Here is a 16,060-nt window from a genome sequence, read left to right as displayed (position 1 = left end):
GGCTTAGCCTATAAGGATTCACTGAAAAGCAAGTTCAGCATCAGCAGAGACACCTCCAGTAACACAATAACACTGCAGGGAAATAATATGCAAGCTCAAGACACAGCTGTGTATTATTGTGCCGGAGAATCACAGTGACAGACGCAAACAGCCTCCCTGTACAAAAACATCAACATCATCGTCGTTACAAATTAAGAGTGTTTCTAATGGTTTTCCGCAACAGTCTGATTTTCTCAGATTTTCAATAATGAAATGATAGACCTTAATTCAGCTGGTATAAAAAATCCTGTTAAAAACAAGTCTAATAATAAATTTGAGGAAATGCATTATTTATCAGCAAATATTTGCACCAAAGAAATTAAAAACTCAACAATCATCTTGCAGCACTTGATATTAACTTATACTTTGATATTTGCTTCAAGTTTTTTACAATTACATGTTCGATATGAAGTGGCAAATAACTTTTAAATAACCTTCGACTTAAGGTAGTAGCCAGAAACAAAATAAATAAATAAATAAATAAAAAGCATGAAAGTGTCATGATGACAACTGATATGATGAATTTATACAAACTGGATCGCACATTACAGTTATTGAAAAGGTCAAAGTAATTTATAAAACAACAAAAACAAGTGAACATTTATAATTTTTTTTTTTTGAACTTTTGAACATTTTCATTCAAGTTTGTCAATTTACATTGTAGCATTCTTACACTCTAAAAAATGCTGGGTTAAAAACTACCTAAGTTGGGTTGAAAATGGACAAACCCAGCGGTTGGGTTAAATGTTTGCCCAACGTGCTGGGTAGTTTTATTTAACTCAAATATTGCCTAAAAATTACTGTATGGCTGGCTTAAAATGAACCAAAAAAAGGTTGGAAATTAAAAATCAGACAAATAATTACTAGAGGCAACAATAATAATAATAATCAAAAGGTGAACATTTATTAATAAGTAATTTAATAAATGTTTATTGTTTAATTATTATTCATTAAACTTATTAAATATATTAATAAATGTTCATTTCCAATGTACTTTGGGTTCATTTTAAGCAAACAAAACAGTATTTTTTGTAAAAATAGTTGAGTTAAATAAAACTACTCAGCAGGTTGAGCAAACCGCTGGGTTAAAACAAACCAATTGCTGGGTTTGTCCATTTTCAACCTAACTTGGGTTGTTTTTAGAGTGTAATACAAACATAAATATCCCACAAATGCAGAAGGGATTCTGTTGGTAGAGACTCATCAACAGTGCCATTAGATCTTAATATAGTATTAGATTTTAAAGCTCCACCCAAATGTAAATGCCATAATGTACAGTATTTCTACCAGCAGTATTCAGTGACATTGTAGCAGTTGGTCTTCCTGCATCATTTGAAATGGCACACATTCCATTCTTATTTTTTCTCCTGATGTGTTTAACTAGTACGTATCTCTATTTCATGTTATATTATTATTTAATTCTGCCTCCAGAATTTATTAATGGGTGTACTGTATATGATACTGTGGACAGGTCATTATAACTTTCAATTGTTTTAGGTGTTAATGGTCAGAGCCTGGAGTCCATCCCATCAAGTTCTGTTACCAAAAAGCCTGGAGAAATTTTGAAAATTTCCTGTAGAGGATCTGGATTTGATTTTGGACAATCTGGCATGCACTGGATCAGACAGCCAGCAGGGAAAGCATTGAACTGGATGAGGCTCATCTTGTATGATGCCAGTAAAACAGTGAATGCAAAAAGTGTTGAGGGACGAATAGAGATCACCAGAGATAATTCAAACAGCATGGTGTATCTGAAACTCTCCGGTCTGACAGCAGAGGATTCAGCTGTTTATTACTGTGCAAGATATACACAATGATGCAAACAAAGCACTGGGCTGTACAAAAACATGTCAGCGAGGAAAATGAAAAAACAACAACAACAACAACAAAAAAAAACAAATCCAGCAGATGACGCTGGAGCACAGTACAACTTTGATCCAAAGAAACAGACACACCTTCTGCTGAAGGATAAAATACTTAAGCTATAAGAATATAAACTATTTAAATGCCCTTATCCCTGAGCCTGATATATATGCCCTGAATGATCTTCAGTGAATATATTGAAAACAACAACAACAAAATTGATCAAGAATTAATTTATCATTAATTAAAAATGTGTTCTATACACTGTCAGAAAAAAGGTACGGTAGGGGAGTATACTCTGGTACAAATTTGAAAAGACACTAATATGTACTTTTAAGGTACTAATATTTTCCATTTAGGGGTAAGCAAGGTACAAATATGTACATATCACAGGCAATATTAAAATATAATTTCCTAATAGCACAGCACACCCATCATTACTGCCAACATTGTCTTCTGAAAGAAATTTAAATAAAAAAGAAAAAAAGCCCATAATACAAAATCATATATAGAAATATGTAGATACATATTTTCTGACCCAGACTGATTCTATGGTCTTAAGTCCTGGTCAGGTTTTGACACTGTCCTGTAAGATCTCTGGATACTCAGTGACTGACAGCAGCTACTGCACTGACTGGATACGACAGGCTGCAGGAAAAGCTCTGGAATGGGTTGGAAGAATATGTGATAGCGGTAACATATATTACAGTGATAAACTGAAAAGTAAATTTCAAATTACCAGAGACTCTTCCAGCAATAAACATCAGTGTTTTACAGTCAAACAAATCTTTGAAAAATGAGCTGCAGACCTTTCTCTGTTGGTGCAACAACAAAGTTTTAACAGAAAGTGAATGAAGAGGTTTTCATCTCAACGCAATCATCTTTTTAGCAGCTGTGAGGCCAGCTAGTACTGTGTGCTTATGCTGATTATTAATATTCAACATTGTTAGTTTAGCTTATTCAATAACAAGACAGACACCGTTGGTCTGTTGCTGAAACCAGATCAGACAATCTGCATGCTAATTTTAAAACTTAACATTTATTTGAATTCACTGAACAGCTGAGAAAAGCAAGTGTTTCTGATGATGGCCCAACAGAGACACACATTATTACTGCTGTTGTTGCTGTCAGATGTAACATCAATAAAATTATAACACAAATATAAATAATATATGCAATAAATAATACAAAATCTCTAAGACATTTTTAATGTATAAACTTTAATTGGCATAAATGCTCTGATCAGGGCAAATTCAATCAAAGAATACTTCATTTTAAATTTTGATAGTTTGAATAACTTACAGTCACAATAAACTGTTTACATTTTCTGCTAATGAACTTCAACCATATCAATAATAACTAAAAGTTCAGGACAGTGTGATGCCTCTTCATGTAATCCCAATATTCTTGTTGTTTGAGCATGTGGAGTTGATTATTAGCTCTTTATGTAAATCTTCTGTTGCATATTTAAACACCAGACATGAGTCAGTTTATACATTCATCTGATCACTAGAGGGAGAGAAGAACAAACTGTGCTGTGAAACACACCATGAACTCTTCATCTTTAGTGTTGCTTCTGGCAGTAGTATCCTGTAAGTTTAGTCTACTTTTCTGTGTGATACATCATTTTTTTGCTAAAAAGCTTGTTAACAGTCTTTAAACTTCATGCTATTTTACTAACAGGTATTATTTCATTTGATACAGGTATTCATTCAGAGGAACTCACTCAGCCTGAGTCTCTGACTGTCCGTCCTGATGCCACTCTAACTATCAACTGTAAAGTCTCCTATTCAGTTACTAGTTATCATACAGCCTGGATTCGTCAGCCTGCAGGAAAAGCTCTGGAATGGATTGGAGTGATCTTGAGTGGTGGAAGCTTATACTACAAGGATTCACTGAAAAGCAAGTTCAGCATCAGCAGAGACACCTCCAGTAACACAATAACACTGCAGGGAAATAATATGCAAGCTCAAGACACAGCTGTGTATTATTGTGCCAAATATTATACACAGTGAGAGACGCAAACAGCCTCCCTGTACAAAAACATCATCATATTCACATTAGGGTATTTATCATTTTGTCCTCAAACGTTCAAAACCAATATTCATAAAATGTTCGTGATTCACAGCTGATTTTCATTTGATGACATTAAAATTTATGTACACTGAATCAGTTAGAAAAACAACAATTATCTAAATAAAATACATAATTAGCTAAAATAACCATTAACAAAAACGATTAAAGCATTATTTGTTTCAATAGAAAGTCAATAAAATCCATCACCTCTTGCATCTCTTTGCTTTCATCAGGTTATAAAGTCTGTTGGTCAGTAAAGTTCAGTTTTGAGCTTGTTTTGACCCAGTGTTACTGTTGTCTCAGAGGTGCGATTGGAGTTTTCAGCCACCGATTGAGCAGCATTAAGGGTCTCATCCACAGATCTGTGTCAGCCAATGAACTGAAGTGCTTATTCTGTTTGTGTGTGGAGTAGAAACATAAAACACACACAAAAACAAACTAACATTTAAAAAAAGTTTCTTTGGAATTTTTTAACATTTTCATTCAAGTTTGTTCATTTACATTGTAACATTCTTAATACAAATATAATAGAAATGCAGAAGGGATTCTGTTGGTAGAGACTCATCAACAGTGCCATTAGATCTTAATATAGTATTAGATTTTAAAGCTCCACCCAAATGACATAATGTACAGTATTTCTACCAGCAGTATTCAGTGACATTGTAGCAGTTGGTCTTCCTGCATCATTTGAAATGGCACACATTCCATTCTTATTTTTTCTCCTGATGTGTTTAACTAGTACGTATCTCTATTTGACGAGTTCATCTGCAAAAACAGATAACTCAATTTTTATTCATTCCCACAAAACGTGTTTTTTTTTTTTTTTTTTTTTTTTTTTATTGTGCATTCCAAGTATTATCAATCAAACTGCAGTTAGGTTGTTTTGATTAAGTAATAATAACTCCAAAAAATACAGTTAACTTACAAAATTAAAGTTCATTGAAAGTATGTTTTTTTATATATTAAAAGTCTGTTGCTTAGCAAAAGCAGATAAAGCCAACAGTCGTTTTTTGGCAAAAGCAGATAACTACACATTTCAGTTAAACAAAACCATGTAATTGCTTTGTAATTGCATTTAAAACACACTAAAACACGTGTGCACACAACCGGTCCTTTGCTGACCGCCGCTACCATCATCTGCGTTGTGTGTAAGAAGACCCAGGGCACTTATACTTCTGTTCACCAAAAGGAGATTTATTGACAGCCACGACCATCATTCACTTCACTCCATCTGTGGATTAACATGAATAAAGTTCATATCTCACTCTTGTGGGCATTCCATAACGAGACATTCCTCTTCCCAGCATAAACAATGCGAACTGGCGAGAGGCGTGCACTCACTTGAAAATGGCGTCAGTAAGACAGTAGACAGAATCAACATATATTACTCAAAGAAAAACAGAAATAAATAAATACAAAATACAATAGAAGGATTTTAGTGAAAAAGCAATGTGTTACATTCAAATTGTATTTACTATAACTCGTTGCATTCACCCCTTCTGGATTTCACTAAAATCCATACTGGATCCAAATGACTGGTACAGGTCTACAATGAAACATTCATTAGTTCAACTTGTGAGTTACCCACTATTAGGTCAAGAGAAACATCTCTTGACATATTCGCAAACATCTTTCCCCATTCCCGGCCAGAAGAAGCGTTGGTGGGCTAGATGGATGGTTCTCGTTTGGCCTTGATGACCCGCTAAATCATGCACACCCTTCAAAGCTTGGCCCTTGAGACTAGAGGGTAAGACCAGCTGATACCGCTTTTGTTTACTATGTGGATCTTGTGTGACTCGGTAGAGTATTCCATCCTTAATCTTTAGTTTGTCCCATTGTCTGAAGAGAGTTATAGCTCTGGAACTCATGTTGGCCTTTTCTCACCTCGATGGTTGACGCTTTAAGTTCAAAAAGAATATCACTCTTGAAATGACTGAATCGGCCTCCTGCAACTCACGAATTTCATCTGCAGGGATCGTTGGAAGGGTATCAGCACCAGCTGGAACTAGATCTTGATAAGACTGAATTAGCTGCACAGCTCTTGCTTTTGATGTTTCTTCCCACTGATCATGCAAACTTAAACAGGCTTTGACAGTGGAGCTGTCAGAAGGAAAGACAAGACAGGAGGAATCAGTTAGAGGACCGGAGGCAGATCTGTAAGTTCTGAGCTCCTTGATGAAAAGCATTTCGAACTCCATCTCCATCAACCTCTTCAGCCTCCACAAGTAAATCACGATATGGCTCCTTCATTAGCCTGCTGCTCACGGTTTGACAAGAGGGTCTCTACTCAGAGCATCCGCCACTATGTTTTTTGTCCCTGATATATGCTTCAGCTCAAAAGTTTAAGCTGCCAGTTTGGACGCCCAATGCTGCTCACATGCGCAGAGTTTCGCCTTGGACATAACATATGTGAGCGGACTGTTGTCTGTACAGACCGTGAATATTTGACCTTTTAACCAATGGCTAAATTTCTTGCACACGCTCCATTTGAGTGCCAGAAACTCAAGCTTATGGACTGGATAGTTCCTCTGTGATTTACTCAGGGTCTTGCTTGCGAATGCGATTGGGCGAGCTCGCTCTTCGCCTGCAGGCACTTGGGATAATACGGCTCCCAAACCGTCCAGTGAAGCGTTGATTGCAAGAATCAGAGGTCGAGTGAAGTCAGGGTGTGCTAAAACCACACTTTTAAGCAGGTTTTCTTTGAGGTTACATAATGTGTGATCACATTCCTCAGTCCAATCTGTGGGCTTGAGCTTCCTGTAAGTTCCTGCTTTAGTTTCCCCCTTGTTTCCTCTCTTACCTTTCTGCCCAGCTGTGAGAGCAAAAGGTGACAGAAACTCCGTCCCTGTCTATGATGTGACCCAAGAGCTTTACAGAGGTTCTCAGTAGGTGGCATTTCTTAGGGCTCAGCTTAAGATTGTACTGCCTCAGACGACTGAACACGACCTCCAACCTTTCTAATGCTTCCTGCTCATTTGGAGCGAACACCAACAGGTCGTCAAGATAACATAATAAACTGCTGAAGTTTAAGTCTACAAAGATGCTTACCATCATCCGCATAAAGGAGGCTGGGCTGTTGCGTAGCCCTTGTGGCATCCTGTTATACTCGTGCAGCCCTACAGGAGTCGTGAATGCAGTATATTTCTTGACCTCTTTGGTCATGGGTATGTTATACAAACCCTTTTACTTCACCACAATCCAATGCATGCTTGGAAAACACGTTGTATCTCTCCAGTAATTGGACTAATTTCTCTTTTGACTCATGGCTGACAGAGCAGGACTGGATGTCAAGATCAGCGAGACCAACAGTTTCCAATGTACGTCTGAAATCAGCCGATGAATTAGGCGAATGCTGATCCTTCTCCGCAACCACTTCAGCTCGACTCAGCCCTTGAAAAAGTTTGAAATCTTCCACTGCAACACACGGGAACACATCTGCTAATTTGCGATTTCTCCTTAGAGTGACTGGCTTGTCAGAGAAGTTGGTGACTTTTACAGGAACCCAGCGATCACCCCATAATGGCGTGACAACCCGTCCGACCATGATGTCTCACGACGCAGACCTCGAATTGTTGGTTCCACTACAACTGTGCTCCCTGGGGATATGGGGACATTTTTTGGCAATTTTCCCCAGACAAGATGTTCCTGCTTTGCTAAGAAGGTAACATTTTGCTGTAGCTTGATGGTTCCCACCTTGTCTGAGAGCTCTGAACCTTTCCACCGACACGTGTTGGCCATAACATCCAGGAACTGGACTCAAACAACAAGGGCGCTTGTCGGTTTCTGCTGTAAAACGTGAACTCGCGATGCCTGACAGTGGACAATACCGGCTTTTCTGAAAAAACGGATTTATGGTTCAGAACGTGATATGTGGAGAATAACGCACAGCAGTTAGTTCATTTTTTTTTTAAAGTGGCGTTTATCGTTTTTTTGCGAATTAACTCTTCATTTCATGTTATATTATTATTTAATTCTGCCTCCAGAATTCATTAATGAGTGTACTGTACTGTATATGATACTGTGGACAGGTCATTATAGTTTTCAATTGTTTTAGGTTTTAATGGTCAGAGCCTGGAGTCCATCCCATCAAGATCTGTTACTAAAAAGCCTGGAGAAATTTTGAACCTTTCCTGTAGAGGATCTGGATTTGATTTTGGAACAAACAGCATGAACTGGATCAGACAGCCAGCAGGGAAAGCATTGAACTGGATGAGGCTCATCTTGTATGATGCCAGTAAAACAGTGAATGCAAAAAGTGTTGAGGGACGAATAGAGATCACCAGAGATAATTCAAACAGCATGGTGTATCTGAAACTCTCCGGTCTGACAGCAGAGGATTCAGCTGTTTATAACTGTGCAAGATATACACAATGATGCAAAAAAAGCACTGGGCTGTACAAAAACATGTCAGCGAGGAAAAAAAAATCCAGCAGATGACGCTGGAGCACAGTACAACTTTGATCCAAAGAAACAGACACACCTTCTGCTGAAGGATAAAGCTATATAAGAATATAAACTATTTAAATGCTCTTATCCCTGAGCCTGATATATATGCCCTGAATGACCTTGAGTGAATATATTGAAAACAACAACAAAATTTATCAATAATTATTTATCTGGTATGATGCCAGTAAAACAGTGTATGTAAAACGTGAGAGACTGTGCTGCACAGCTGACAGATGTCCTAACAGATATCTTCAACACCTCGCTGAACCAGGCAGTCATCCCCACGTGTCGCAAGTCCATAGCTATCATACTGGTACCAAAGAAATCACCTGTGTCCTGTCTAAATGACTACCGTCCCATAGCACTGACTCCAATCATGATGAAGTGCTTTGAGAGGTTAGTCATGCACCACATAAAAAACAGCCTCCCCAACACACTTGATCTACTCCAGTTTGCATACTGTCCAAACCACTCTACGGATGATGCAATTTCCTCCACCCTCCACATGGCTCTTACCCACTTAGAACAGAAGGACACTTATGTAAGAATGCTGTTCATCAACTTCAGCTCAGCATTTAACACAATAATCCCTCCAGCACCACGTCACTCTCCAAGAAGGCACAACAGCACCTACACTTTCTCCGCCGGCTGAAAAGAGCAAGTCTCCCTCCACCCATCCTCATCACATTCTACAGGGGAACCACTGAGAGCCTGCTGGCCAGCTGCATCACTGTCTGGTATGGGAACTGTAGTGCAGCAGAAAGCAAAACCCCCATACAAAACCCTACCTCCTGAAACACAGACTACCTCACCTCCCCCCAAACACCCCCTAAAAATGCCACATCACACGGAAAATCTGTCTGAAAGTTTTTGTGCAATTCTGAGAGTGCTACACACAAGTGAGTGGGCCTGTACAAATCACCTGTAGTAACATACTCTCCTCTGTGCACTAGACACTTTTTACATAGACTATTGTGTACATAATCTTACAAAAGACTCAATTACATATGTTTGTTAACATGCTCATGCACAAAAAACAACAACAACAACAAAAAAATCATCTTGCACTGTTCCCAGCCAGCTGCTTGACTTACAATGTTTCTCTTTGCACATGTTCAGTATTTGTGAAGGCATTTGTATATTTTTATGTATAGTAACTATTTATATATAGTATATTTATAGTCAGACTCTCTCAGTAGGTTAGTTGTGTATAGGTTTACACTGTCTGTATTTATGTAGCACCGTGATCCTGTGAGGCACGACATTTCGTTCCACTGTATATGTCACCACATGTAGCCGAATGACAATAAAACTCAGCTTGACTTAACTTGAATTCTTGGCACATTTTACAAGAGGGCGCACTGTTCTCACATGTAGTCAAATCATGGTAAATACAATATTAGTCTCAGTAGAAGAATTCTCTAAATCTCTTTCTACTTCTAACACATTATTTCATGATAGTGAAGTCTCTTTTTAGCGATTATAAATAGTGGCCAATAAGCAATCTTCAGCAATCTACTGTCATCACTGAATTATTTATTTATTGATCCATTCTAATGAAGCTCACAACTATGAGAGTAATGCTAATAGTGCACACTTGATGTTTGTTTCTGTAAAGTACTAAAGTGTGTGTTGTATTTCTGTTTCTGAGAGCAGCTTTTACTTACTGAACACAGCACGACTTAAGAAAATATTTATTGCCTGTACAGTGACTACATTTAAGGCATTCAGTGTATATTCCAGGATAGTAAAGAAGTAAACTGAATCTGAAAGGCCTTAGATATCAGCATAGAATAAAGACCAGAAAACAAAAAGGCTACATTTAGTAAAAAAAAAAAAAAAAAAAAAAGTGTGCTCATATCTATCTCATAGCAAGGTAATTTTTTAGCGATATTAATAAAACATGTATCACTTTAAATAATAATAATAATTACTATTATTGAACAACAGAGATATTTGGAGACAAGAGAGTGTAGGAAAATATCACATTTACTGATGCGTTGCCTCTCAGGAAACACCTGTGTTTGGTTACTGCCTCTAAGAAAATAAGTGAATTTGCATGTATAGTTTCATAAGACTTGTTTAAACTCTATAATTATAAAGCATATGGGAAACTACTAAAACACAGTTTGTTAAAGTAGCTATCTATTAACATACTCAAACATAAATGGAAGACAGTACAATCAAGAAATGTTTATTTGAAGTCTTCTCAGCAAATTATATCAGAATCAAATTATGTGACCCTGATGACTGTGAAATAATTTTAGAAAAGATCCTACTTTTTTATTGAAATACTGCTGACCAAACTAAACTGATTGTGATGTTTCAATAAAACTGAAGATGATTAATTGCACCTCATTTATATTTCTTCCTTCAGTCTTTCCATCTCCCTCCACTGTATGAGTTTCTCTGAGAGGTTCTATTTATGTTGCCTTTAGGTTGATAAGAGTTGTGTCCACTGCTTTCTGACCTACAATCATAAGAATTTCGGGGTTTTGATTTTTGCCTTTCATTGTTGTCAAAAGATAGTTCAGAGGAAAAAGAAGTGCCAAAATTATGAGACACTGCTGAGGGATGCCCAGATAAATTATGGAAGGTTCCAAGACCCACGAAGACTAAGAAGATGGTTAGAGCAATGATTGTCACGATCACGGCCGCTGTGTTGGTCCTACATGCACGCCGGCTGTGCTTCTGAGCTTCCAGCTCTGTCATTTTGCTTCTCGCCTTAAAAAAACATAGAGGGAAACTTAATTGAGTAAATCTGAGTATAGACTAACATGTTGTTCCAAACACGTGCTTGCACTTACCTTTAACGAACATATCAAAGCAGCGAGATCCAGACACAAGCAGTTACAAAACATGATGTTGAACACAGAGCAGCACATGTGGTCTTTTCCTTTAAATGTCACCCTCACAAAGATGACTTTAGGTGAAACCCCCCCCCCATTATCTGACTCTGAGAAGTTATTCATTCCAACTGCCACAGTTTCTCTGGCAGAATCTTGTAAGGGAATCTCGTATATGTTTTGATGCTCCATCCTGTTCACAAAAATGAATCAATGAGTCGTTCATAAACTTCTGCGTCCTTTTATTGCTTGTGTTCTCTTATGTTGCTCTAAATGTTTGATGCTTGTTTCCATTAACTCCCACCTTTGTGGTGTGAAAACTTATCCATTTCTGTGGTGGAATTCAACTAATTACAGGGTAAGTGCAGGTTCACAACATACTGCAAACAACTGTAATTTTTTTCTGCCTAAAGAACAGCTGATACCCAAACTATGAAAACTGTGTGTTTGTGTGTGATATAATAACTTACATTAATGCTCCAATAATGTGCTTTAGACCTCAAATCATGAAGGACACAGAGTGAGATGCTGCAAGAAAAGTGCACAATCCAAGCTCTATCATGACAACTCTCTGAGTGTTTGACATGGTAATCGGTATGACAATGTTGTATGTTTGGTCTTGGCGGAATAGATCTGCTACGCTGTTGCTGCTTTTATTGCTGCTGCTGCTTTTGATTATTGCTGTTGCTGCAGAGCAAGTACAGGACTTGCTACTGCCAATACATACACAACATGCTGCTGTGAGCAAGTAAGACATGCTGCTGCTGTACAATATAGTGTACATGAATTACCCTTAGCAGATCTATACAGGTGGAGCCGGGGAAGGTGGAGGGTTTCTGATGCGCGCTGCACTGCTCAAGCTTTGGAGAAAAAACATCTTTTAGATATGGAGGAGGCTCAACCAAAAGCAAAAAAGAGAAAAGCTTGCTTTAGAATCTGAAATGGCTACAGCAGATGCTAAGGTAAATGTTTTCCTGAAATCTAAAATACCAAAAATCGAAAAAATTTGCTCAAAAAGCACAAAAGGAAGTGCAAAGTCTGACACAGGCAGTACTTATCCATCTACTGAATATATTACACCTGCAAGAACACCAAAGGTTCAAATAACTCAAGACAAACAAGGGAAAAAAATGTAAATCAACTCTGATGGTTAAAACACATCAAAACCATTGAAAAAATTCAGAAACATAAAAGGGACTCATCCACTTTGGACAATACAGCTCTTGCAGATGTTTTGAAAAAACAAAATGAAATAACTGCTTTGTTGATAAAGCAACAGCAAACATCCTCTGCAGTTCAGATCCTTTATTAAAGCATTTGAGGGCAAGACTGAGAGTATGCAAGACAAACTCTATTACTTAGAGCAATTTACAGTTGGACAACCCAAAAATCTGGTTCGCAGTTACTTGCACATGGATCCTGTAAGAGGATACAAGGAAGCAAAGCAGCAACTTGAATGGAATTTTGGTAACAGTATAAAAATATTGTCGTGCTACTGCTTTGGGTCGATGCAGTGGGAAACGCGGGTGAAATGAGCCACGACAAGGGGATTCGTTCACAGAGTTTACTGTTCTGCACAGATGTAAGTCACAGTTCACAGCGCACTCACCAACAGTATCGTTCATGAACACACACTTTGTATGAAACTGATGTGGCTGCTAGGTGCTCTTGCTCCGGCACAGGACGGCAGTTTTCCGACGTGCGATGAGCATGCGAGCAACCCCAAAATCTAACTAAAGAAAAAAACGTAACTTTTACGCTCTATACAAAAGAGTGCGTAACTGAACAACCAATAAGAGACTAGATCACAGAAAGGGTAACTAAAATACTTAAAGGGGCCATGTTCTCTTTTCTACAATATAATCTGCTTTCATTGAAAAGTCTTTGAATTGGGCGGCTTTAAAGGCAGAGGATGGACCAGCTCTAAGATCATATGCACTCTTTCTTTGTAGCTGTTTTAACACTGTGCAAGAAGTTAATTTTGTGGAGGAGCTGGAAAATTCAGCCAACTTGAGAACAATTGTTTCCAAACTGTCTTTCAAGCTTCGCGACAAGTGGAGAACAATGGCTTGCAGCATACAGGATAGTCACAATGGCAAAGTCATGTTCAAAGATCTTCTTGAATTCATTGAAAGAGAGACACGAGCTGCATTGGATTCTGTATTTGGTGACATGCAAAGCCCAACAGACAAGAGGGAAATCTCTAAAGTAACAACAACTGCAAAGCTCAGTTTTAAATCTCCCAGCAGAGGCAGCAGTTTTGCAACCACAGTTACTACTATAGCAGAAAAAATGAACAACAAGCTGAAATTAAGTTATAGTGCCTCAAATGCAGTGGAAAAGCTGCCATGCATGTTTTGTGATTAAAACCACACCATTGAAGTTTGTAAGCCATTTAAAGTCAAACCCAACAAAGAAAAGGTGGAATTTATAAAGGTAAAAGGATTGTGTTTTGGATGTTTGGGACATGGGCATATGAGCAAAACCTGTCCAAACCGCAAGAACTGTCAGATTTGTCACCAACGTCACCCAACCATTCTACATATTGAGAGCAAGGAAATTCAAAGAAAAGACCAAACTCCTAAAGTCTTTTCAAAAGATCAGATATCAAGTGCATTGGTTTCCTTGAAAAATAGGAAATATATTGGGGCTGGTTCAAAAGACTATTGACTAAAATTGACTAAGGGAACCAAAGTTGTGCAGACGTATGCATTCCTTGATCGAGGTAGTTCTGCAATGTTTTGCACAGAAGAATTGATGTCTCAATTAAATGCTGCAGGAAGAAAGATGAAAAAACTATGGGTCAGGAAATGCTTGTGGCCAGTTACAGAGTTTCTGGATTAGAAGTGGCTGCTTTAAAGGAAAATGGATTTCTAGAATTACCTGATGTATACACACAGAAGTCGATCTCAGTCACCAAAGACAACATTCCTAAAGAAAAGGACATTAGAAAGTGGTCTTACCTGAGAGATGTTGTTTTGACGCCAATAAATGCAAGCATTGGGAACCATGGAGAATCGTCAACAGTGAAGGAAGTAATGGACTGTATGCTGTGAAAACTCTCCTTGGTTGGGTCATTAAAGGTCCGGTTAATCATGGTATGAATGATGATGAGGATAATGTCCCTGAAATGCAAGTAAATAGAGTGCCTATTAAAATTTTTTAGGAGGAACTGTTGATCAAACGGTACAATCAAAATTTCATTGAACAGCAGTATGATGAAAAGACAGAAATGTCAGTAGAAGACTGGCAATTCATGGACACAATCTCAAAGACTGCAGAACTCAAAGACAGACATTACTATTTAAATTTGCTTTTTCAAATTCTGCAGAATCTGTGAATGATCAAACTTCCCTGGGATGAAAAGGTCCCTTTGAATACTACTTTAAGGTGGCAAAGATGGCTTGATAAATTGATTCCTTTAAAAACCTTTAGCGTGAACAGATGCTTTACATCCAAAGATTTCGGGAGCATAGCATCCGCACAGTTGCACAACTCTTTGTATGCAAGTGAGGCTGGGTACAGAGCTGTGTCGTACCTAAGACTCCTAAATGACAAAGGAGAATTGAATGTGACATTCGCCATAGGAAATGAACATACCAAGAATGGAATTGGCAGCAGCCATCCTAGCTGTACGCTTAGACAGGATGTTGAAAGCAGAGTTGCAGTTTCTTCTGGATGAATCTTTCATTTGGTCAGACAGCGCTACAGTGTTTGACATGTCGAGCAGTTCACATTGAAACGGCCCATATGCTCGATACAGACTCCTGTATCAGTGCGATCAGAAGATTCTTATGTCGACGAGGGTAAGTAAAGGAAATTCGCTCAGATAATAGCACCAATCTTGTCAGTGCTAATCGGGAATTGAAAAATGCTTTGAAAGAATTAAATCAGATTCAAAATTACCTTATCAACAATGGCATTAAATGGACATTCAACTCGCCTCATGGTGCCCATGGTGTTTGGGAGCACTTAGTCCAGCAAATCAAAAAGGTGCTTTATTCAGTAGTGAAACAACAGATGCTGGACGATGAAACTTTGCATACTGTTTTATGCGAAATAGAATCAATACTGAATGACCGTCCGATCACTCCATCTTCAGATGATCCAGAATATCTCAAAGCGTTGACACCCAATCACATTTTACAACTCAGAGCAAAACCCACTTTACCATCTGGTCTGTTTAATGAAGAAGACTTGTACATTAGAAGATGCTGGAGACAAGTTCAGTACTTAATTGCCTAAATTATTACATTATTAGCTAACTGCATTCTCTAAATTGTAATGATGGCATGCATTCTCTGTAAAGCTGCTTTGAAATGATATATATTGTGAAAAGTGCTATACAAATAAATGTGAATTGAATTGAATTGAATACTTAACTGACTTGTTTTGGAAAAGTTGGGTGAAAGAATACCTCCCTTTAATGCAACAATGCCAGAAGTGGAATAAACCACGCCGAAACTTCAGCATCGGGGATCTTGTGCTTGTGGTTGATGAAGCGGCACCTAGAAACCCCTGGCACCCCTGGGACGCATTACAAAAACGTTGGCAGATTCTAAAGGATTTGTTCATCATGTGCACCTGAAGACTCAAACAAATGAACTAGAAAGGCCTATCAATAAGCTGTGTCTGTTAATGGAAGCATTATTCTGAACTTTAGAATCAAATATTTTTGTTAGGCCATATTTGTTTCTCCAGGTGTCCACTGTGTTGAACTGATTCTATGGTCTTAAGGCCTGGTCAGGTTTTGACACTGTCCTGTAAGATCTCTGGATATTCAGTGACTG

At 38.1% G+C, this 16,060-nt stretch overlaps 2 long non-coding RNA genes across 2 annotated transcripts in view; both read right to left on the bottom strand.

Annotated features, from left to right (window-relative positions):
- LOC127509640 (uncharacterized) overlaps positions 1–16,060 on the bottom strand; it is a 160,855-nt gene that overhangs the window by 80,941 nt on the left and 63,854 nt on the right. The window lies entirely within an intron of this gene.
- Positions 10,396–11,364, bottom strand: LOC127509649 (uncharacterized). The gene is made up of 2 exons (XR_007929334.1): positions 11,232–11,364; positions 10,396–11,148 (listed from the first exon to the last, which is right to left on the bottom strand). It is a non-coding gene; the product is annotated as an uncharacterized LOC127509649 (long non-coding RNA).

The sequence above is a fragment of the Ctenopharyngodon idella genome, chromosome 3, assembly GCF_019924925.1.
Source record: "Ctenopharyngodon idella isolate HZGC_01 chromosome 3, HZGC01, whole genome shotgun sequence".
Lineage (NCBI taxonomy): Eukaryota > Metazoa > Chordata > Actinopteri > Cypriniformes > Xenocyprididae > Ctenopharyngodon > Ctenopharyngodon idella.
Note: the sequence above shows the minus strand (reverse complement) of the source record. Positions and strands in the feature narration are given on the sequence as shown.